The sequence below is a fragment of the Cricetulus griseus genome (assembly GCF_003668045.3).
Source record: "Cricetulus griseus strain 17A/GY chromosome 1 unlocalized genomic scaffold, alternate assembly CriGri-PICRH-1.0 chr1_0, whole genome shotgun sequence".
NCBI lineage: Eukaryota > Metazoa > Chordata > Mammalia > Rodentia > Cricetidae > Cricetulus > Cricetulus griseus.
Genome location: NW_023276806.1, coordinates 72048115 through 72073047, shown reverse-complemented (window position 1 = coordinate 72073047; position 24933 = coordinate 72048115). Strand labels below are relative to the sequence as shown.

Genomic DNA, 24933 nt, shown 5'->3' with positions numbered 1-24933 from the left:
AATAGATTTGGGAGCCCATTTCATATAGAAGGCTACTCCCTTAGCCTAGAAATACAGGGGAGGGCCTAGGCCCTATCCCAAAGGATATGACAGACTCTGAAGACCCCCTATGGAAGGCATCACCCTCCCTGGGAAGCAGAAAGGGTATGGGATAGGCAGGGGAGGAGGGGAAGGAGAGGGAACTGGGATTGACATGTAAAACAATCTTGTTTCTAATTTAAATTTAAAAATGGAGAAATAAAAGAGACTTCCTTTAATAAGAAAAATAACTTATTGTCTATCTCAGTGTCTGTGCTAATGGTGTTATGTTCAGGAAGTGATCTCCTGTACCAATTCGTTCAAGGATATCACCTACCATCTCTTCTAAGACTAACAAGTAATAAACAGGACCTCCTGAATCAAAGAAGCTTTTGTAAGGCAAAGGACACAGTCAAAAAGACAAAATGACAGTCCACATCTAACAGAGGACTGATTTCCAAAAGAACTCAAGAAGCTAGTCACCAAAACACCAATTAAAGTGGGGTACAGAACTAAATAGAGCATTCTCAATAGAAGAATCTAAAATGGCTGAAAGACACATAAGAAAGTGCTCAACATCCTTAGCCATCAGGGAAATGCAAATAAAAACAATTCTGAGATACCATCTTACTCCTGTCAGAACGGCTAAAATCAAAAACACCAATGACAGTTTATGCTGGAGAGAATGTAGAGAAAGGGGAACACTCCTCAACTGCTCCACCATCATGACTCTAACCTTATGAAACTGCAAATCCAATTAAAGACTTTATTTTATGCATTGCTCTCCTTTTTCAGTAGAGATGAACCATTACAGAAGGCTACAACTCGTTAAAACGCAGAGAACACAATGGTCCACAAAGTCAAAGGCTTATAATATGTAGATAGGTGATAGATAGGTAGATAGATGGATAGATAGATAGATAGATAGATAGATAGATAGATAGATAGATGATAGAGATAGTGTATATAGTGTGGGAATATTAGGAGGTAATGGAATCTTTGAGAAATAGGTAGAGCCTGGTGGAAGGTCCTTAGGCCAAAAGCAATTGTGAAGCCTCGGGCACTTATCTCACTCTTTTCTGGTCCATGATGTATATGGCTTGTTCTAGCACACACTCTTCTACATTACCACCTAAAATCCTCACTAGGAACAAAACAATCGGCTGGTCATCTTGGTCAGCGACCTTCAGAATCATGAGCCAAAATAAAACCCGCTTTACTTAGCAATCAGGCTGTGTCCATCATTTCACCACAGTGATAAACGTTGAACACAGTTCTATTTTGTGATACTTTGCTCCTTTGTGATATTTTTATGAGCCATTTATGAAACAATTCTCTATATTTTAATACACAGTTCATAATTTGCACAGTCATTTTCAGCTCAACAGGTGCATTGTTTTATGGCACAGATGAATTCTCCTTAAGATATACATTCAAATACAGTTGGTAATTCTGTTATCTGCTTGCTCTGTTTAGCATTTTTTTATAGATAATATATACAAATGAACAGAACTTTTTGAATTCAAGACCAGATGAATATTTCCTATTTTAAATGGTAGGAAAGCATTGTCCAGAAACTATTACTGAATGTGCACATGAGGTGAATCATGGTGTTTTAGATTTTGCTATTTCAATCACAGTGTTCTCAGTCTGTCCTAACCCTTTAGTGAATTGGATGGAGTAGGTTATGTGCCCAGCTCACTAAGTACCACAGTGAGTATCCTCAAGGACAAAGAAGAAGGGCCTCGGAAGACAAGAACAGTGACTGTGGAAGTGGGGAAGGACCCGAGCATTTCTCCAGCTCCCAGTCCTCTCAGACATTTCTACATGGTGTAATTGTTGAAGAACTGAAATGCATGAGCCCAGGAATCTTGGCTGAGAAGTAAGTGTTGAAGATCCTATTCACTGTGACAAAAGCAATGACACATAAAAGTACAGACATGAGTTGCAGTGAACCACTGAACTACAACATTAAATAGTGCCTAACGTTCTAGAGACAACTAAATGTGTAATCTGTAGTTTTTTCTGAATCAGTCCTTTAATTGTCTATATATCAGAAGACATTAGAGGAAACTTCAGAAATAATACTGGCTTTAAAAGGGGAATATATAGGTCTTGAAATCAAGGAATAGGTAAATGAATGCAAAACTATATTCTTAAATAGCATGGCTGCTTTGGGGGCAGAGTACAAGGTACATGGTAGATGTGAACACAGATGCCTCCTTTTACTCCATCTTGTGAATTTACTGTCTACCAAGGCTTTTCTGTAGACAGGACAACCCTGCTTTTAGTCAGTTCATGTCTCAGCAAACCATCTCCTCTGACTCAAGGTCTGTAAACCACTGGAATCTCTTCTAAGCTCTAGTCCCAAGGATGTCATGTCCTATTATTACCTTATGTGATCCTGAAGATGAATTTTAGTAGGAACCTTGTTATTTGCTTATGTACTATTTATGCCATCTCTACTACATTCTTATGTGTCCACATTCATTCAACAAATAAGTTATCTTCTAGGTATTGGGTACCATCTGAGACAAATACCTTGAGAAAATGTATATTTTATAGATGAGGTGTGAATCACTTCTGATTCCCGAGTAGTATCAGTAGGAATTGCATTCTAACAAGAACTAGGAAGCATAATACACCCATACTGTCTGTTTCTCTGAGCCTAGAGAATTTCTGTTAAATTTATGTTCTGGTTAAAGTCCACTTGCCAGCTGACCTCTTACATTTGAGGTTTTATACTCAAATACCCTGAAGCCCTGTAATTAATCAAAAATGTATTGCACATCTGCTTTTACCTCTGTGTGAAGCTTATTAATCAAAATGAGTCACTGTTCTATAGCCAGGGATAATTGTTTCAGGTGATTCCAAAGAGAGCAGTCCAACCAAGCAGAGCAGTTCTCTAGAACAGTAGCTTTAAAGGTTTTCTTTATAGTTAAGAGGTTGATCTTGATAATGGTAACATAGAAAACATATTCATAGATGATCTATTAGATCATATTAGATACTTTAAATGGATTAATTTGAATTTGCTCAGGAATTATAAACTACCCTGTGGATACTTTTATACAAGCAAGACCAAGAAAGCTATACCAGAAGTATGACTGCCAAGCATCTGGGATTTTTCACCTAGTCTTTCAAAGAAAGGTTTACCTGTCAGCAATTCACTAATTAGTATTTCACTAATACCCAAGTGAAATAACAAACAGTATGTTGCCCACATATCTAGAAATCAACACATAATACAGTTTTCCAGGCACTGGAAGTGCTGTGTCTGAATTGTAAAGCAAGCCCTGAATAAATTAATAGATGCCTTCAGGTGTGCTTATGGCACTTTTCAGGTCAACAGGGTTATTCTGGGGGCATACTGCAGAAGTGTGCTCTCCTACCATATCTTCATCTTCCTACAGAATGATGGAAGCCTTGTTCTTCAAGTGCCCTGCTCGCCAATTTGAATAGCACAGACAACTGTCCATGCAACCAGCTGAAGAACATTCATTGTGGACGCTGACTAAGAAACACTGAAGTTAGCATTAGACAGAAATGGATCTCATAAACAGGAATGCATGGGGACCTGGTAATAAGAAAATGTACTGATGCTGTGTGGGTCAGGGGGCACGGAGAGATGATCTGCAGAGAAATGCAGGTTAGACGGGGTAGGAGGCAAAGAGGGCAAGAAGTGTTTTTACTCTTTATGTGGGATCTCCATGCCTTGCCCTAGGAGTCCCAGACTGCTCACTCTCACCTCTACAGGCTATTCACAGTAACGCTTCATCTTCAATAACAAATGATGCTAGGCACCATGCAGGCCTGTGCAAACAAAGATTTCAGTTAGGGTAGCTGACATGAAATTAGTGCTAGTTTTCTGTAAGCAGAACCATTTGGGGAGAGTCACATAGGACTTTGAAATAAACTAAGCTAATGCTCACGTGTGCTTCATGGTATGTGCATGATATAAATAACAAATAGATGTTTTCCTCCTATGTATGCTGCTCTGGACGAAATCAGGAGTCACACGGGGCTGAGTTCTGTAGACTGCTACCTCCAGTGCTTCATCAATGCATTTTCCAGAGCAGCTGGAGGAACAACTGGGACAGGAGGAGATTAGTGAATATTCATGAGCTTTAGCTTCTGCTAAGGTGAATCTTCACAAATCCTGATTATGTTTATTTAAGTAAAACATCTGCCAATAAAAAGGAAGACAGGCTTCTAGAAATGCTGGGTTCCAGCTTCTGTCCTCTGAATGATGATAATATCGACATTGGTTGCATTGTCTTGATCTTGGTGATCGTCTTTTGCTACTATCATCACTATCAATAATAATAAACTATTTTAGGATAGATTTTCTGGTGCTACTGAGATTGACAATAGCTATGGAGAGCAAAGAGCTATTTGTTGTCCTTAGCGATAGAAAATGGTTAATGGCTACAAAAGAAGGACTTGAGTAATATTTGAACTTCCTAACATTAACCGAAGGAGGATTTCTTCCCAGAATTTATACAGCAGCAATGCAGCAGCTGAGATAGGAGATAGGAGCACTTACTCCTCTCTTCCAGAGACTCAAACATACTCTTGAAAACAAGCCGAATCATATGCTTTTCTGTTTCTTTGTGCATCTTAAACTTTTCACCTAACTCTCAACTGCTGAGAAAATCCACATTTCAGTGATGAATTGCATGGGCTTTTGAAAAGTTCCCTTTCCCACACAGAGAGCTATTAATAGTCCTATTTTAATTGGATAGAACTTTCATTTTCATTTTTTCTTTTGAGAAAAGCAATCTGTGCTAGTTGTGGAAACAATTATCCAACATGCATCTTAAGAGCCTATTAGAGCAGTCTCCCAGGAAAGCCAAAAGCCAGGCAGGATTAGCTTTCCAAGAGAGAACATTTGTTCACACTCCAACATCGCCCAATCCAGCAAATCTGGAGGATTTATTTTTAGCATAATTTCAGCTATTTGATTTTCTTTTATAACTGAGAATGTGAAAATGATTAACATGATTTCAAATCCTGCCACACTCTTACATTAGAAAGTCAGGATTTTGAATATGTATGGAAGGGGAATACAGAAGAGCTAGAGAAATCCTTCCTACCTTGATTTTTGTTTAGTTACTATGCAGAGAGTCTTTTATCTGGAATTTTTAGTGATTCGATAGTAAACATATAGAGCAGTAAAAATACAATTTCAAAGAACAAAATAAATTGACATGTTTGAAGAGATCAATTTGGAATCTTTACTGAAGCTTAGATTCTTAATTATATTGTGATGATAAATATAAAAATATGGACAATAAATACCCATTTGATGAAGTCCTATAATCACCTAACTTGAAATGAGTATGAAAGAAAGTTTGAAAACATTATGAATGTTCTTCCTTAGGTAAGTGAGTTGTAGAAGAAAAAACACCTGGGATCATCTTCTTACTGATAAAAGTCAGCAATTGAATTTAGTGTCATTAAAAAAAAACCTGTTCACTAGTAAAAGCAGCACAACTAATATTTAAACATATTTTAAAACCAGTAAAACTTGGGACTAAAGAGATGGCGAACTGCTTACTGTACTGTCATCAATACTAAGTTCAGATCCTAAGTACTCATGTCAAAGCCAGGCAGTTTAGGACATATCTGTTACTTCAGCAGTAGAGATTAGTAGATCTTGAAGGTCTTCTCACCAGGCAGTCTGGCCCAAAGGCAAACTCATAAAAAATATGATAGAGAGCAATACAGAAAGTTGGCCTTTAGCTTCCACACACATACACAGACAAGCATCCACATACATAAGCACAGACATGCATACTAATAGTCATGAGTAAGTATATCCCCTATATCTGCACACTCATACAACACACACACACACACACACACACACACACACACACACACACACGTGAAAACACAGCACTGGATGTAGTGGTGGTATATGGAAAGGTTGCGTCAGGGAGAACAGATATTGAAGGCCAGTATGTTTTATTTACTGAGTACAGGTGAGCCAGTGAGCTACATTATAAGACCCTGTCAAAGAAAAGGCTCTCTTCTATTCCAGAGACAGCTACACCTTCTCATTCAGTGTCAGCCTTGTTTCTGAGACATGAGGATGAAAATAAATCTAAATGGGTTTTGTCCTTTGAGGCACCAGGATACCAGGGCTGCCTTTAACTGTATAAAATTGATATTGTTTCCACCAATGACCTCCTCATTAATCTCAACTATGTGTTCTATAGGTTCCAATATGATTCCATCCACAGTAAGTTCAAGGACAGTCAAGGTTAAGAACAAGAAAACTAACATTAGTGTAGGAAATCTATCTCCATCTTCTAGGAGTGAGGTCCCACCATCAAATGGTGACTGCTGAGTATGTTTTGGAGTCCACAGGTATCTTTGCTACCAGGAGAAAGCTGGGACCTACTTAAAGGTGGAGCCGAAAGAGTCATTATCTCTGCCTGTTTTGCTGATACCCCCTGTTTGTGGTACAACTCACTTAAGATGGTCAGTCTTCCCCCTTGTACCACCAATTGTTCAGCCATCCCAGCCAAATCGTTTATGACAACATTGAAATTGTCTAAGATTTGTAACCACCACTCACACTATCACCACCAACCAGAAGATGGTAGGTAATCCCTCTTTGGAAACTGTGTTGTGACAACCATGAGGCTACCCTAAGCATCAGTCCTGCAGCCACTAGCTCTAACAACTCTGTGGACAGCATCATTCTAGAGCTCAAGGAGAAGCTCATTGACAAGGCCTATTGATTTCCTACTTCCAACATGCCTATTGTAGATCTAATCTGCTTCCTAGAGAAAGCTGCCAAATATATTGATATCAGGAAGGTGATAAAACAGACATGAGAGGTCCACCTGAAGGGTATCCTGTGCTATACTGAGGTTGAGGCTGTTTGCTGTGACATCAGCAGTGACACTCACTCTTCTATCTTTGATGCTGGTGCTGTCATTGGCCACAGTGACCACACTGTCAAGTTCATTTCCTGGTATGGCAATGAACTTAGCCACATCAACAAGGTGATGGACATCATGGACTACGTGACCTCCAAGCACCTCAGTAAAAGGAAGGGAGAAATCTTTGGATGCTAAAATGACTCTGCTCCAGCTTAGTCTCTTAAACACTGAGCACCTCCCTCATATTTTTTCCATTTTAGACCCCCCAGGAAGAGATTGGAGCCCTTATCTCTTAAATACCATTAAAAAGTTTATAGTCTATGAATCTATTAAGAAATATTGCCCTATGAATCATTAAGATAATTTCTATGCCTAAAGAAATATATTTAGTAAATTGTCTTCTAGGCATTTAGTGCTAGGCTCTTGAGTGAACTTTCATGCCTTTGGCTTCAGAGAAACAAAGGGGCTCTGACAATATGAAAACTTTAGCTTACAGATGTACTCCTTGGGAAGAAGGTCTGGGGCTTTATTGTCATTGTGCTCCATAGATGCAAATGTACTAGATGGCCCTAATGCCTAACACCATGGCTGCTGTGATGCCTCAATCTCTCCCCAACATGTAGGTCCCCCTGAGTTCTGAATAAGGTGTCTTTTCCACTGAATTTACCAATCCAGCAATTATACTAAAACCTGAATTATCGACTGTCCATCAGAAATGTTTCATTACAATTAGACAGATGGAATAACAGGCTTTAATAATCAAGATATTTTACAAATCAATTGTCATTATATTCCTAAAAGAATTTTTCAACTTATAAATGAAGACCAAATCAATTAAAATTCCATTTATGTGTAGATATAATAGGTATAAAAATAAAAATTCAGGTTTTATTTTGTTTTGTTTGAAATTGGCTTGTCTTAAAAAAATAGATGAAAAGTAACCCAGAAACAGGTGGGTTTTGTACACATTTTTATGTAGGTGAGGCTTAAACTTTGCCTTTCTGAGCAAGTCCTTTTCTAAGAACATTTTTCCCTATTAAAACAACAGCTTATTGATGGAGTACTAAAACTGTCCAAATAAAGTTGCTTTAGCAGCAATGCTGAATTCTAGAAGAGCATACGCATGGAACAGCTACACAATGAGGAGTGTCTAAGCTGGCTGTGGACAGCATTGGGGAACATATTAACACCTCAGGATGTGCTCCTGAAGTTACCTCATGTGGAAGCTGAAAACTTTAGGTATATAATAACTTTGAATGTTTACATCTAATTCTTGCAGTATAAGAACTTCTGCAAGGATTTCCTGGAGCCAACTCTTGTAAAAGAGATTAGCTATTTTAAAGAAACTGAACATTTGTGTTTTTGAATTTGTAGACTGTGGGACTTTTAAAGTTATTTATATTTTTTAATGTGAGGTCTTAGAGATGAATGAGGAAAGGAAGATTGTGGCTTAGTGCTGATGTGTTTGTGTGTCAAGTTGATAGGGGTAAAGTGTATTGGGTAGTTTTATGTCAACTTGACACAAACTAAAGTCATCTAAGAGGAGGGAACCTCAACTGAGAAAATGCCTCCATAAGGCAAGCCTGTAAGACGCTTTTGAAATAAGTGATTGATTGGGTAGGACCTAAACCATTGTGGGTGATGCCACCCCTGCTTTAGTAATACTGGGTTCTATAAGAAAGCAGGTTGGTCAAGCCATGAGGAACAAGCCAGTGAGCAACACTCCTCCCACTACTGCTGCATTGGCTCCTGACTCCAGGCTCCTACACTGCTTGATTTCCTGTCCTGACTTCCTTTAATGAAAAACTGTGATGTGGAAGTGTAAACCAAATAAACCCCTTCCTCTCCAAATTACATTAGTCATGATGTTCATTGCAACAAAAGTAACCCTAACTAAGGCACATAGTATGCATGAGACTCTGGATTCTATCACCATAGCTGAATAAAGGAGAAGGAAGATAGGGAGGAGGCTTGAATATGTCCGGTCCGTAAGAAAAAAGAAGGTGTTCTCTTCAGCAAGATTAAATGATTTGAAATGTAGTTAAAGTATAGCTGTGTTGGGAGAAATGTTCCACATCAATGTTTAGTTGATGATTGGAATGCATGCAAATGTCTTGTTGGGTTACAAATATTTTCCAGAAAGGTGAGACTAGAAGTTTCTTATAGAGGTCTTGAAGATATTTCCAGTAGGTAGAGATCCTGAAGTATACACAATTGGGATGTATATATTTTAAATGTGTATTTATTCTTTCTTCCTACATTGTGCACTGGAAATGCTAAAGTATCAAATCAAAAATCTCTATCCCAAGGAGATAACCTGTGAAGTGAAGGGGCTTCCTAGAATTCTAGACCTGTCAGTTTCAGAACAAGCTTGGAAAACTAACAGAAAATGTGAGTCTTGTTCTGAATGGTGAATGGATCAACTATTTTGCAAGAAAATGAAATCAAAGATTGGAATTAGAAAGAAAATAATTCTGCAGTGTGTGTTCTTCATCGTGCATCTGTTTAGGTGAACAACCAGGACAGTCAGTCAGTGCATATGTAATTTATCCCTTATGTATAGACTTTGTCTGGCTTCTCCTCCTCCTGAGATACCAATACTTATGTGCAGAACCTGGTGGAACTGTGAGGTATCTCAGTGTGTTCAGAGTGGAAGAGACACTTTCAAAGAAGAGAAAGCAGAAGAACTGTTAGGTAGACAGTTAGATATTAGCAGACTTTAAGATCATTGAGGATGGAGTATGACTTCATAGGAACAGCTTAGGAAAATGAGAGTTAAAACTGCAGAACTTATTCCTGTCAAAATAATTAGATCTAAGTCATCTCTCTGGCCAGGATATTTTCAACTACACAAAAGTACAGAATGACAGCATCCAGTCAAACATAAAGGGCAGCAGTATTATTAGGTCATGTCAACAGTGGACATCCAGCTGAGCTGAAGCTCTGAGATAGTGCGCAATTCTCAGCTCTCAGTCCTTGACACATGCCAGGTAATCAGGTAAGGGCTGTCATGCTAGGAGTTTGTCTTTTTATGGAGTGCAAGTGAAGTAATTATGCTTTTTTCTTGTTCTATTGTGTTAACGGATTCCTGGCCATGGGATGAGAGAAGGTTGGGCACATATGCACGCGTGCGCGAGCACACACACACACACAAACACACACACACACACACACACACACACACATACACACACACGTGTACATTTGACCAAACCATAAAGAAACCAATTTTTCTTTATCAAATTTTATTTCCTGATTTCTTTTAAAGTACAGGAAAACTAATATAGTAGGTTTATGAATCTCAATGCCTGATAGCAGTGATTGTCATATTTGTTCCTAGATACTCATTAGAAAATTAATGGCATTAGTAGACACAGTAGTGTTAGGTGAATTGATTCTTAATCACTGTACTATGTCATCAAGTGTCTTGCAGTTTTTCTGTGTTCTTCATTATCCAGGTTTATCCCTCACCTCTTAAAATCTTTGGCAAGATGATGACTTTTATACTTAATTGGGGGACCAACATGTAAAAAGCATCATTATATATCATCTAGAATGCTTGACCTTGTGCCAGTCTTCAGGAAACTATTCTAAAAATAAACATAAAAATAAGAGAAAGAAATATTCAAGATGTTCCAGAGTTTTAAGAAATTGAGATGGTCCAGCTGGGGATATAATAAGTTCCATGTCACCAGAGTTATTTACAGAGATGCTACGTGGAATCTCAACGGGAAGTAGCATTTGTTTCCTTGAGTAAAAGGGTTGTTTAAGGACATCCAAGGTTTTGTCTCATCATGGTACAGATGCTACATGGTGGGTCATGTAGGAGACATAGCTTAAACATGAAGCTGTGCTAAGCTTGGGTAATCACAATAACCAAACATACAGTGTTTATAAATTAAATGACTCAAAATTCCAGAAGACTGATCAAAATTACTAGAGCTTGCAAGCTCAGAAACTCCATTAATAAAAAGTCAAGGACAGGCTACAAAAGCTAAGACAAGTCCAAAATTAGGAGGAAGTATAAAAGCTGGGGCTGTCATCAACAGACCAGTCTTAGGAGACTGTGAACTTAAGTTCCCAGGGACAACAAAGAAAAGGAGAAAAGCTTCAGCTGTGTTAGAAGTTCCTTGAGGCCAAACTACTGAACTTCATGGTTACAGAGGGTCAGAATGTTACAGATCAGATCCAATTTATCTTGGGCTGTTTTTAGATCCTTTCAAAACACACACCTCTGCCTGGCCTAACATCTTTTTTACTTCAAAAAAGTAAGGATCTTTAAGGTGTCTTCATAACAAATGACTAGTTTCCACCAATTTAATATCCAAGGACACTATGGTTATCATCTTCAAATAGGAGGCTTTCTGCACTTTGCTGTAATCTGCCTATCCCTATCCATGGTCCCCACCAATGTATTTGATAAATGCTCTGAGTTACTATTTTCTTTGCGGTGTAAATAGTCACATCTTCTGTAACCACTGCCACATGGAACATGGTTGTTAGACTAGCCTGAATCTGTGTACATAGGCCATGATCACATGTTTCATTTCAGAAAGAACAACCTCTGTGCCTTTTTGAGATGAACACATGATTTTTCTGTCAATAAGAAAAGGCCTCAGAAGAACTAGGAAATTTTAAGTGTCCTGTTGTCCTTGGCAAGGGAGGTCCTGAGGTCACTAGTGGCATAGCTTTGATAAGGATTAGGGGACTCCACTCTCCTCTTTACATCTCAGCCACATGCTTTTAGTCCATCACATGACCCCACCAAAAGGAACCGCCACAGACTGAAGCCAACAACTCCCATACAGGCATAAAACAAAAACCTCTAAAACTGTGAGATAAATGGGAGCCTCAGCTGCAGTAATGGAATATAACAAACACAGGCATTGAAATGCACTTTGGTTATCACATCTAAGTGTAATTTCTTTTAACAAATAACTGGTCCTGGAAATACCAAAAAAAAAAAATACTTTTTATTTCATAAATTATTCCAAGACATTTTGGTAAAACACAAGAAAGACCACTGTGAAGAATAGTTGAGCACGATGCTGTGTGTTAAACAGCCAGTTAGTTTCTAATTAACTCCACTTGCCATTGTTCTTATTTCTAATTTATGATACAGTGTAAAATTTTCCAAAACATTCAACTAGATAAAATTTGGTAAATCAACTTTAAACACACTAATTCCCTCTATTCTTTTACCTAGCAAGTATTATTTGTAGACTTTTCTTGGAAATAGGAATTTGAAATGAAAATCTTAGTAATTCTGAGTAACTTTGCCATAGCCCAGGAGAGCATACATCTCTTCAAAGTTCTGATTTTAATCCTTTGAACAAATACTCTCTGTTCAAACAGCTGGATTATAGGTTTTTCCAATTTTCTGGAGATTCTCTGTACTGTTTTCCACAGGGGACACATTATTTTACTTTCCTACTTATAGTGTGCAAGAGACTCGTCTTTTACACTTTTATTACTTTAAAAAGTATATATATTTGTGTGTGTGTGTGTGTGTGTGTGTGTGTGTGTGTGTGTGTGTGCGCGCATGCGCGCGCGCGTGCGCGCGCGCACGCGCACATGCTTGTCCACATGTCCATGTGCATGTGTGATCTCTATGCCAAATATGTGCAGAGGCTCAAGGAGACCAGGAAGGATTTCAGATTCCCCTAGATCTGGAGTTAAAGGCAGTTTGAGCTCCTGATGTTGGTGCTAGAAACAGAACTCAAGTCCTCTGGAAGAACTGCAGAAGCTCTTAACCACTGAGCTATCTTTCCTGCCCTCTCTAACATATTTTTGTATTTCAATATAATTTAAGGCTCTGAAATTAGATGTTTTCATTTTTGCTCTTTTGTTTTTTTCTTATTTCCTTGCAAATTTCCTGAGGTCAGTTTTCTTTGCAGCTGAAGAGAATTCCATTGTATCTATACACACTTTTCACCACCCATTCAACAACTGAAGGATATTTGGATTGTCTTCATTTCCTAGCTATTATGGATAAAATGGCAATGCACATGGCGGAGAAAATGTCTGTGGAGTAAGTATCAATTCCTATAGTCATATGTCAAATTTCAAACAGTGGCATAGCTAGGCCATGTGGATACTCTATTATTAGCTTTCTGAGAACTCCACATAGTGATTACCATAGTGAGTGTATCAGTTTGCAATCCCACCAATAATGAATGAGGATTCCCCTTTCCCTGTATCCTCACCAACCTTTGTTGTCACTTGTTTTTATTAGGAAAGCAAAAAGGACCCATGTGGGAGTAGGAGCTCAAGACACGTGGATAGTAGAACACTAGCACCATATCAGGACAGCAATGATTAGGGCTTATACTCTTGCTTATGTTTTGGGTAATTACAGAAAGGGCAAAAATTCCTGATTGAAAGTTTTTCATCCTGCATAATAAAACTATTCTAAGAAAAAGTTACATATGTCAACACAAGATTGCATGTATAGTAATAAAAATTATGGAATAAAAGTAATAGGGGAGAAGTAGGATCAAGATAATTTATTAATTCCCACCATCTCTGAAGTTTATAGTAACTGTTTGGGGGTAAATTAATGGAATTCTGCTTCCTCATTCTTGAAATAAGAGAGTCATGGACTTACCTGGAGTCCATACGACCTAATTATACCACTACTTGACATATGCCTGTAGAAATTGATATCTTCATTCACAGATACTTTCTCAGCCATGTTCATTGCCACTTAGCTCATGATAGTTAGGAAATTGAGGCAATCCAAATGCCCTCCAATTATTGGATGGATAGTTAATGCGTGGATGTATACAATGAAAGTCTCTTCAGCTGCAAAGAAAATGAAGTCATGAAATTTTCAGGAAAACTGGGAAAAAAGAAAGAACAAAAGTGAAAACATCTAATTTCAGAGCCTTAAATTATATTCAAATGCAAGAATGTATTAGAGAGGGCTGGGAAGATAGCTCAGTGGTTCAGAGCGTCTACTGTTCTTTGAAAGGACTCAGGTTCAGTTTGCAGCACTTTCAGTAGCATACTGAAAGACATGAAGCAATAAAATAGTTAAGGTGACTGCTTAGAGAATACTGTCCTTTGGTATTATTGTTACCATTTACAAGGAGCAAGCACTATTTGAAAAGTGTGATCATTACTGAATCTGTATGTATTATTTTTAGGCTTATTTTTCTAAAAATATCTTTCTTTGACTGATTCTATGTACTAATTGCATCATTTTTTATTCCACTCCATTCTGGCTAAAAGCAGATTTTCAACAGGCACCCAGTCTTTGGGGGAACAATCATATTAATGCACTAATAATACCTTTTGTTATCTTTTCATTCAAAAAATGACTGTATGTCAGCGTGTTGTGTTTTAATAATGAGCTTTCTCTTTACTTGTTATTTGTTCAGAGTGCTGTGAGGAGAAAACTGAAAAACAAAACAAGCAATACACCCATGAACGTTTTTATAGTATTGTGTAGTTTCTCCTCAGAGAGGGGGATTTAAAAGATGAATTAAATAAGCAAAGATTCTAAAACTTGCTTTAATCTCTTGGACATCCATAACCTTTGCTCTCTTCTCATAGTCATTGTAATGGTTTATACTTTGTATATAGTGCATGGCAACAGTGTCCCTTTGTGTTATTATAATATAGTAAGTGTATCATGTAATATAGGTATAAATCCAAGATGTCTAAATTCTAGTCTTTGTCACTTGTTAGCTATCTGGCCAATTTAGGAGAAATTAACATTAGTGTTTCTTTGATAAACCCCCAAGAGTTCTTAAGAGAATTGATTCTCCCATCATTCCTTGCATGAGGCCAGCAAACCCTCAACAGACTGCCTCCAAAAGGAGTCACATAACTTCTCATAAAAAAGGTCCCTTAATCACATAACTTTGAGCGGGAGCACTTGACCAGAGATCAGAAAGCCTCACCCTGTGTCTTTCCTTATCTTCCACAAGATATTCCAAAACAATATCTTGTTTTGGAAGCAACATTTGACTTCATATGAATCACCAATCAAACTGCCTGAAACTGAAAGAAGATAACGGATTGCAAATTTTAAATAAATCACAGCCCAGAAAAAATAATCGCAGCCTTGTCAAACTGTCAAGTAGAATAGTTGGCAGCTGTTTCTTTCCTTTTAGGGTTTTCTTTCTTGAGTTCAGATGCAGGTTAGAACAGAGACTCCTTCTGACTTACTGCAGATAGAATCTGTCTAAAAAACGATAGCAAACCACTTCTACTCAGAAACACAGGACACCTGCATGTTTATAGAATGACAATTTTGTTTCAATAAAAGGAATATGTCAACCAGAACTAAATTCAGTCCTCTCTACTCTAGAAGACTCCATCCCATGAAACAAAGATGAATTTTCACAAACCACCTGCATTTTCTAGTCCTAATGAGACTCCCAGCATCCTAATATCAACATTAGTCAAGTAAGCCAGGCATTCCAGCACTGGGGAAAACTGAGGCAGAATTTTGCCACAAATCTGAAGACACATCATGAATTATAGGCCAACTTGAGGGACAATGTGAAACTCTGTCTCAAAAAATAAATAAGAGTCTGGCGTTGGTGGCGCATGCCTTTAATCCCAGCCACTAGGGAGGCAGAGGCAGGTGGATCTCTGTGAGTTCGAAACCAGCCTGGTCTACAAGAGCTAGTCCCAGGACAGCCTCCAAAGCCACAGAAAAGCCCTGTCTCGAAAATAAATAAATAAATAAATAAATATCCCTGAGTCTCCCATCTTCCCAGAAAACCCCTCTGTCAGAAATATTAAGTGAACAAGTAATAGATAATATTTTATATTATTATTACTTATACAATAAATGTTTTAAGCAATTATTCAGAAAATGAGTCTGGATTAAGATCTTTGGTGTTTGGATATAAGTAGATGAGTATATGATCTCTCTTATTCTAGTGTACTGAAGAGGAACTCTTCAGTTTTAGTCATGTCCCCATGTTATCTATTTACTTAGATGTAACTAGTCTTACTCATTATTGCCACCTACAGATTAGTAAGGTGCCATTTGTTATCTTAGCTAAGCATTCTTAGTGTGGTCTCAATCTTGAATCTCCTCTGAGAAGATATGCTTGGCAAAAACACAGGCGAGTGAGCCAGTTCAAAATCTTCAGGCATGTCAAAACTGACATACTTGTGTTTCTGTGATGCTGTTCTCAAAATGATAAATTCATACCAGATCCAAGAGGACCAGAAATAAATTCTATTTCTCTATTGGAAAATATGCAAATTCACATTGCAAAGAATCCTGAAGCACTGAGATGAGAGGCATGCTCCCATTTTGCATGAATACAGTGTACCTTGAATGTGAAGCACAGCTTGTAATGTCCCTTCTTTCTGTGACAGAGTCTCATGTGCAAATCTATGTCTAACTGCAACTTGCCAGGCACCATGTGCTTCATAACACTAGTGTTCTCTCAAACTTTTCCTTCATCATTCCATAGTGTCCATCACACTTTCCCATCTTTGGTCTTTCTTGCTAGCCATGAAAGCAAGGGGTGGTAGTCCATTCTTTGTTACTATAGCAAATATCCATGATATTACACCCTACTGTGAATTATACTGTTGTGTAAATGTTATAATATGATAAATGCCATAACCAGCTTATGAATAGAAAAGTAGTATATTGACTCACAATTACAAAATTTCTTCTCAGTGATGATCACTTGGTCTCATTGCTGGTTTTCATCAAATATATTTTATTAATTCTTTAAATTTAGCACATGGATAAAATATATTTTCAAAATTTTCACTTCACACTTCTCCTAACTCTTCACAGATCCATTTCTCTCACCTCCAACCCCATTAAAACTTCATGTCCTCTTTTTTTCATACTTCACTGAGTCCAATTTGTGCTGCCCATATCCTCAATGGGCGTGAGGTCATGCATGGGATGGTACATGGTCTACATATCAGGAACCACACCCTTAAAGAAACCATCAATTGTCACTTGCTTCTCACCTAGGGATAGGAATCATGAATCCATCCATCTTGCATTCTAGAGTATTGATTAACTTGATCTTACACAGGGTGTGTGTAGCCAAACCCAGCTGGCATGTGTCCATGAGTGCAGTGGTCCTGCCATGTCCAGAAGACCATGTTTAGCTGTTTCTTCTCAATCTCTGACTCCAACAATCTCACCACACTCTCTTCTGTGATAGTCCCTGATACTTTAAGGAAGAAAATATGCATTGACCAGCTGCAAGTTTTTCCAGTAACCAAAAATCACTGCACAAAGAAACTTCTCTGATGAGTTTTGAGAGCTGTGTTAATCTACTTATATGAAGACAAGAATTTATAGGATTTCTTGGTACTATACTGGTTGATTCAGCAAAATTGTAGTAGAAAGCACAATTCTAAGGCCTATGACCTTCCTAATCATGGTTTCCTGGCCAAATATACCATGCCAGACATGTAGAGTGGGTCTTAAATCCATTCAGAAAGCACTAGTTACTCCTGTAATATTCATACCACTATTGTACACATTGGTCCATCTGGCCAGATGAGTTATTAGGGTAGCTTGTAAGCTACACAGCTAAGTGAGACTGATGATACTGTTTTTCCCCCCTGAGCTTCTGGTACTGTGAAAACTATCCAGGGAGAAGCTTCTTGGTCATTACCAACCCACCATGACTTCCTGTCCTATAACCAGAGTATGTTGTATCTTCAGCAATAGGATTACACCACCAAGTTCTGGTATACAACCAATAATAACACCAATAGTCTATATTGTTTGGGAGGTGTCCTTGAACCACTCTGTCAACAATACCTGACACTAAGTTCTTATTTGGCAACCTATGTTTAGGTAGAGTTTTGTTTTTTCCCACCAGTTAACTTTGTCCTGCCGGTTGGATCCCAAATAACTTCACAGAGACATATCAATTATAAGCATTCAGCCAATAGCTTAGACTTGTTGCTAACTAGCTCTTACATCTTAAATTAACCCATATTTTTATCTATGCCCTATCATATTGCTGTACCTTTTTTCAACACAGCATATTCATCTCCTGTTTCCTCTGCGTCTGACTGACTACTCCCCCCCCTTCTTCACCATGCTTCCTTTTTGTCCACAAGTCCTGCCTAAACTCTGCCTGCCTAGCTATTGGCCATTTAGCCCTTTATTAATCAAAGCTGAGTGACAAATTTTCACAGTGTACAAAATGATTATTCCACAACATTCCTCCATTTTGTCTAATTAAAAAGGAAGGTTTTAACTTTGGCATACTAAGACTATATAGAATGAAAACAGCTATCACATAAAATTTACAGTTATAATATCCAGTTGATTTGTATTTGGCAAAATTGGAGAAAACACTCTAATATCTATCTGATCTCCTTGAATCTAAAGTTTTATACTGAATTTATTATAATTAAGAAAAAAATTAAGTCTAATTATTTAGTCTTTAACTCCATCAAAGACACTAGAAGGGTGTAATTATCTAATGACAGGGACATCTGGCTGCCTGAACTCAAAGTTCTTCTGTAACATTGAGGTATCTATCTTTGGCCTATAGGTCTAGTATATCTAACAGACATTTCTGAGAAGCAGGGAATTTTGAAGGACTTTCCCTATATTGTGTTGGAAAAGTTTGGAAGCTGCTTTCTTTAGTTTGGACAGCATACTGTCAGCAGATAAAGCAACAGCAGTTTTCTTGCCCAAATGGCTAGCTTTTCTCACGAAGAAAGCAAGATCCATACAGAGGTTTTTCAATGCCTATCATCTTTTTTTTTTAATTACAAACAAGTTAGAAGTACATGAAAATCCCAGGTCCCTTCTCGCTCCCTTCCTCCCCTACCACCCCCCAGCTAAAAGCCCTACCTATCACATATCCTTTCTTCTAATCTACCCCTGACTCAACCTTTCTGCTCCCTCACTGTCATCTCTTCTTAAGTAAATTGATGTTGCCAGGAGCAGAAAAGCCTCAGGCTATTAAACATCTTAAACTTGAATGCCATATTCTGTAAGTTTTTGAAGTGTGTGAAGACCATCTATCTATCTAAATATAACTGTTCAACCTTGAAAACATACCTAATATCACTATAATTTTGATTACTATAGATGACTAACTACTAACCTGTATTTCTTAATTATACATTATATTTTTAAATGAGCTGCATGAGACCACTACTCCAAACAAGAATAGAAACATACATAGAGTACAACAAGAATAAGTTTAAATTTGTATCAATTAACCAAAATCCACACTAATGTAAAATATTTAAGATTAATAGTTGCTTTTTGGATCAAAGTAGATTCAGTAATCTACACTTTTATCTCACATTTCTATATTATATCACCCTTTTTCCTTCAGAAAAAGATCTTTGAATCTAACTCCTTTTCTTAGCTTTTTTCTTACCATGACCAATAATAATACACCCCCTCCCCCAAATTTGTCACTCATATTGGTTTAATAAAGGGCTAAATGATCGATACCTAGGCACGTAGAGGTTAGGCAGGACTTGTGGACAAAAAGAAAGTGTGTGCCAGAAGAAGGGTTGAGTCTCCATTCCATGCAAAGGAAGCATTTGATGAACATGCCATTTTGAAAAAAGGTACAGCCACATGGTAGAGTATAGATAAGAAATATGTGTTAGTTTAAGTTGTAAGAACTAGCTAGCAACAAGCCTACACTATTGGTTGAGCATATATAATTGATAGTAAGTCCCTGTGTGGTTATTTGGGAGTTGATCAGTGGGACAGAGCCAACTGGAAGAACAGAAAACCCCACCTACACCTATGGATTCTGGTAGAGCATTATCCCCTGGGTAGGGATATTCCAATTTCCAAATAGATCTAAGATCTCAATGTTAGACTTGAAACTCTGTAACTTCTAGAAGAAAGAATAGGAAGCACACTTTAGGATATAGGACTATTTAAGGACTTTCCTAATAGGACCCCAGCTGCCCATAAAATAGGACCAACAGCTAATAAGCAGAAGTTCATGAAAGTCAAAAGACCCTTCACTACAAAGAAAACTGGCAATTTACTGAAGATACAACTAGAATGGAAGAAAATCTATGCTAGCTAGGTATCTGACAAATGATTAGTGTCTCAAATAAAAAATAATTTAAAAAATCTAGACACCCAACCCACAAGCAACCCAATTAAGAAGTGAGTTATGGAACTGGACAGAGAACTGTTAGGAGGAGGAGTGTCAACCTCCCTTAGCTACCAGGGACATGCAAATTAAAACTATTTTGAGATTTTTATCTTTCCCCAGTCAGAATGGCCAAGAAGAAGAAAAACATAAAGGACAGCAAAGAATAGTTAGGATATGGAAAATGGAGAATTGTCATATGTGGTTGGTAGGAGTGCAAATCTGTTAACCCCTGTGGGAATTGGTGCAATGATACCTCATAAAACTTGAAATAAATTTACCCTGTGACCCAACCATACCATTCTTGGGAATGTATCCATGGGTCTCTGTATACCTGCTATAAATACAGATGCTCATCCATTTTCACTGACATTCTAGTCACAGTAGCTAGAATATGAAAGCAGCCTAAATGTCCATCAAGTGATGGTATAATGATAACTCAGACAAGTTAAGGAATATGATGAGGTAAAATATTAGTTGAAGATGTGTTGTATTTGTTTATTCTGTGAAATATTTTTAATAATACAAAGATGTGTTGTGTTCTTTTATGTTGCATTTATTTATCTCTTTGAAGCTGTGTTATTTTGCCTGCCTAAAGCATCTGACTGGTCTAGTAAAGAGCTGAACAGTCAATAGCTAGGCAGGAGAAGGTTAGGCAGTGCTGCCAGACAGAAAGATTAAATAGGAGAGAAGAAGGAGGAGCAAGAAAAGGAGAAGTAGAGAGGATGCCAGGGGCTAACCGCCTAACCACACAGCTAGCATGGAGTAAGAAGGAAAGAAAAAGAGACAGACTAGAGATAGGCAAAAGTCCAGAGGCAAAATGTAAATGGAATAATTTAAGTTAAGAAAAGTTGGCTAGAAACAAGTCAAGCTAAGGCCAGGCACTCATAAGTAAGAATAAGTCTTCGTGTATTTATTTGGGAGCTGGATAGTGGGCTCCCTAAAGAGCAAAGAAAAGAAAGCTACAATATGCTGCATTCCAGTTGAATCAATAATCCATGCAATGGAATACAAGACAAGACTCACTACCCACAGAGGACTCTGAGATTCCTTAGCAAGAAATGCACTGGATTTTATTGGGAGCAGTGGAAGGACTTAGTTGGCCAGTTTGTAGTCATACATGTCCATAGGGCACACTCAATCTACACTTCTGTAAAACTGCTTCTGCAGCCACATCCCTGGCAACAAGGAGATCCATTAGTCTTAAAATATCCTTTGCTTTTTTATGCTTCCTAATGATACAAATGTAATCAGAGTTTGATGACGTATAAATGTAATTTTACCCTCATCCCAGAGCTTTATTGGGCATTGGTAGTTTATTAATGTGGTTCTTTAGAAGTTTGTTTTGCTGAAGAGTGATGTGAACAAGAAGTCACTGAGGCATATGGTAGAGAATATCCAGAAAGGCTCCAAATCTACATTACTGGTGGGTCCTACCATCATTTTCATCCACAGAGAGGTCAGTGGTGATGAGTATCATGTCTGCCTTGGTTGTATGCAACCATAGTCTCTGTGCTTCCCATTAGTCACCCATCAATGCTTTGGAAAAGCAGAAATCAAGGGCAAGTTCTTTCCTCTTGATACAGAGCAGATGAACCTGGCAGTCTCCAAATAAGACCACATGTCCTGATGCCCAGCCCTGCTTTTAAAAATGGAGAGAAAAATACAGTAGGACAAGAGCGATCTGTGGTGATGAGAAAGTAAAGGAGACTTGGAACTTAGCACAGCTTTGCTGATAACTCAGAAAATTTTCCATTTCACCAATCACTATACCTTCATATTACCCACCTGTCATGTCTGTCTGACTGTCTGTCTGTCTCTCTCTCTCTCTCTCTCTCTCTCTCTCTCTCTCTCTCTCTCTCTCTCTCTCTCTCTAACTCCCCATCTTGAGAAACACAAGAAATGAAAGGAAGAGGCAGAGATGCAGCTCATAGCTTGTTCTTACCCTGTCTGAGATCTTTCATTCCAGCAGTAATCACTGACTGTCATTTCTAGACTTTCGCCAGGCATAATAAAAGCCCTGGGAGGAGATTTTCCTCCTCTTCATTCCCTACACGATGTCAGAAAGTCACACTCAGCTCTTCCCATGACAGTCCTGTCAAGCCCCGGCTGGCACCCACCTCCATGCACAGCTGCTATCACTGTCACTCCTTTCATTGATCTTATCATGTCCTCCCTTCAGGGAGATGGCCTTGTCATTCTATTCTTACTGCATTTATATTAAAGTAGTGTCTCTTCTAATTCACAGGGGGAAAAAATCATGTAGCCTTCTCAGTCAGACAAAACAGCCTTCCAATTTTCCATGGGTCAGATTCAATTTCTTCAGCTCCCAAATAAAACATGAACAAAATAAAAGCAGCTAACAGGACTTGATTAGGATGCAACTGGGTTTTCAAGCTGAGTTTTTCCTTTCAGTCCTCACAGTCAGGCTGCCAGTGTTTTCTAATAAGCCCTTCTAAGCTGATTTCTTGTGTTATCTGCTGGGACAGAGTATCAGGAGGCAGACAATGCTTAAATCTCAGGGATAAAAGTTGGCAATTAGCAAACACATGCTAAGCAGGAGATGCTCTCATTTTATTTTGAACTAAAGAGAGAGAGAGAGAGAGAGAGAGAGAGAGAGAGAGAGAGAGAGAGAGGAAGAAAATAAGAGGAAAGAAAGAAAGAAAGAAAGAAAGAAAGAAAGAAAGAAAGAAAGAAGGAAGGAAGGAAGGAAGGAAGGAAGGAAGAAAGAAAGAAAGAAAGAAAGAAAGAATGAATGAAATGAATGTATCCCAGAGGGATTTTGTAGTTTTTGTGGCCTCCCACTTCCCTCCTCTACTCCAGTCCTCCTCTGCCTCTCTCCTTCTTCTGCCCTGCCTCCTCTTTCCTTTAGTTCTCTTTTGACATTTCCCTGTGAAGAAGAAACTTACTGCAGTCAATGTTTAACTCTCAATGTGGATGTATCCATGACCACTTAGTCTTATGCACTTCTGCCCTTGAAGATGTCCTTCAAACACAGGCATCTTTTGCAAAGCCTGACTCTTAGTTTGTAGCCTGAGTGCTGTCAAGTCCCAGCAGCTTTTGCAAAGCCTGGCTCTTAATTTGTAGCTGAATGCAGAAGCACAGCTTACCCTTGAGAGCCACTTCTTAATTTAGGGCCTGAGTCAGAGCCTTGCAGAGACATCACATGATTCTACAGTATACAATCCCATTCTTGGCATCAGGCCAACAAGACCAACTCTTAAAAAATAATGAGAAATCATAATTCTTTTGAAATCTCATAAAAGTGAAAAAGAAAAGGCCTCAAACCTTCAAATTTCTTGCTACATTTACAGGCACCAGTGGCTTCGATTATGACAGTGGGCAAGGGACTTAAAAGTATTTATCTAAACATTTCAATAATGAAATCATGTTTTTTTTTTTCATGTTGCCTGACACTTGCTGGCACCTCCAGCACACTGTCTCCTCAGAGGGCCAAGGAAATCAAGGCTAATGATCTCCCACTGCTGATCCACAGGAGGGTTTGTGATTTCACTGTAATATAGTGTAAGAAATAAACTGCACATTTGCCAACACTGCGCAAACAGCTTGAAATGATAGACTGAAACAAAAGAAGTGAAATTAGAAAGAAATGCATGACTGGATATGTCACCCTAAATTTAGGTCATGAAAACTTGCTGTGTGGAAAATGGACTAAAAGTAGGTTTGTGACAAAAAGTATTTCATTTTTTGGTAAGTTTAAAGTAAATGACAGTAATGAAGAAGCTCTTAAAAAAACAAATTCTACTTTGGCTTTTGCCAACTAATGTGTTCAATTAAATAAAAGACTTTCCGTCTATTGTTGAGCGCTCTTCCTGCTGAATGGCTTTCCATCAAAAGGATACTGCACCAACTGGATAATTCTCTTATGAGGAACGATAGAAGGGAAAAGGGATGCTCAGTGTATAGGAGTGAATTTAGAAAGGAATTAAAGGACCAGTGTTCTCGAATGTTTGAAGATGAGACATCTTGGAGAGGGATCACAATGATTTTCTGGGGCATTTGTAGGAAGACCACAGCAAAGTGTGAGGATTAGGGTGAAGTCTTATTGTCTTTGGATCTGGAAGTTCCCTCTAAAGTCTTTGTATTAAAAGATTTGGCCCAGTTTGGTGCTGATAGGAAGTGTTGGCATCTTTAAAAGGTGAAGCCTGATGGGAAGGCTTTGGGTTATTTGGGACCAATCTCAAAGACATTGTATTAATCAGAATTCTCTATAAGAACAGAGGCAGTAAAAGGAATATATATTAAAGGGGATCTGCCACTTTGACACATACAACACAGTCTCGGTAGACCAGAAAGATTGGAACCTGATAGTTGCTCAGTCCATGGTGCTGGGTGGCTCAGAAGTCCCAATGTGATATTGAAGATTCATAGAATTCAAATATCAAGGAAGGAATACAACAGCAGCAACAATAGAATAGATGAACTCGATGTTGCTAGGAAGAGTGAAAGTAAGCAAGGAAAAACAAAGCTTCCTTTTTTGTCATTTTTCTGGGCTGTCACCAAAAAATGACACCAACTTCAAATGATCTGGTCAAGAAAATCTCTGTAAGAGAACCCTGTGGTTTTCCTTTTACTTAGTTCTATATACAGTCAAATTGACAGCCAAGATTAGCCATCACAGGGACAAGGGACCTATTACCTTCCTTTTACTCTCTTTTGCTCCCAAACTGAGACATGAATAGTGTTTCTCTGCCATCTTGTACCATAGGATACAGTCATCGTGAGTGCCTAGTTAAGACATGAGTCAAAAGTGAGCTTTTTGTTTTTATACATTTATCATCTTAGATATTTGTGGATTATAGTGATGGAAAGGTAACATACAAACAGGCTCAACTCAACTTAAAATACAGTTTCCAATTGTTCTCATTTGATCTTGATTGCTTTAATAAAACACTTTGACC

At 38.2% G+C, this 24933-nt stretch overlaps 1 long non-coding RNA gene across 2 annotated transcripts in view; it reads right to left on the bottom strand.

Moving 5' to 3' along the window:
• The window catches only part of LOC118239597, a 65909-nt gene that overhangs the window by 7603 nt on the left and 33373 nt on the right, over window positions 1–24933 (bottom strand). The window contains exon 3 of one of the 2 annotated variants that reach the window (XR_004772167.1): window positions 16869–17083. The exons of the other annotated variant lie outside the window; for it this stretch is intronic. This is a non-coding gene — a long non-coding RNA (uncharacterized LOC118239597). Of the gene's footprint in view, window positions 1–16868; window positions 17084–24933 lie in introns of those variants that run through there. 2 annotated transcript variants of the gene reach the window in all.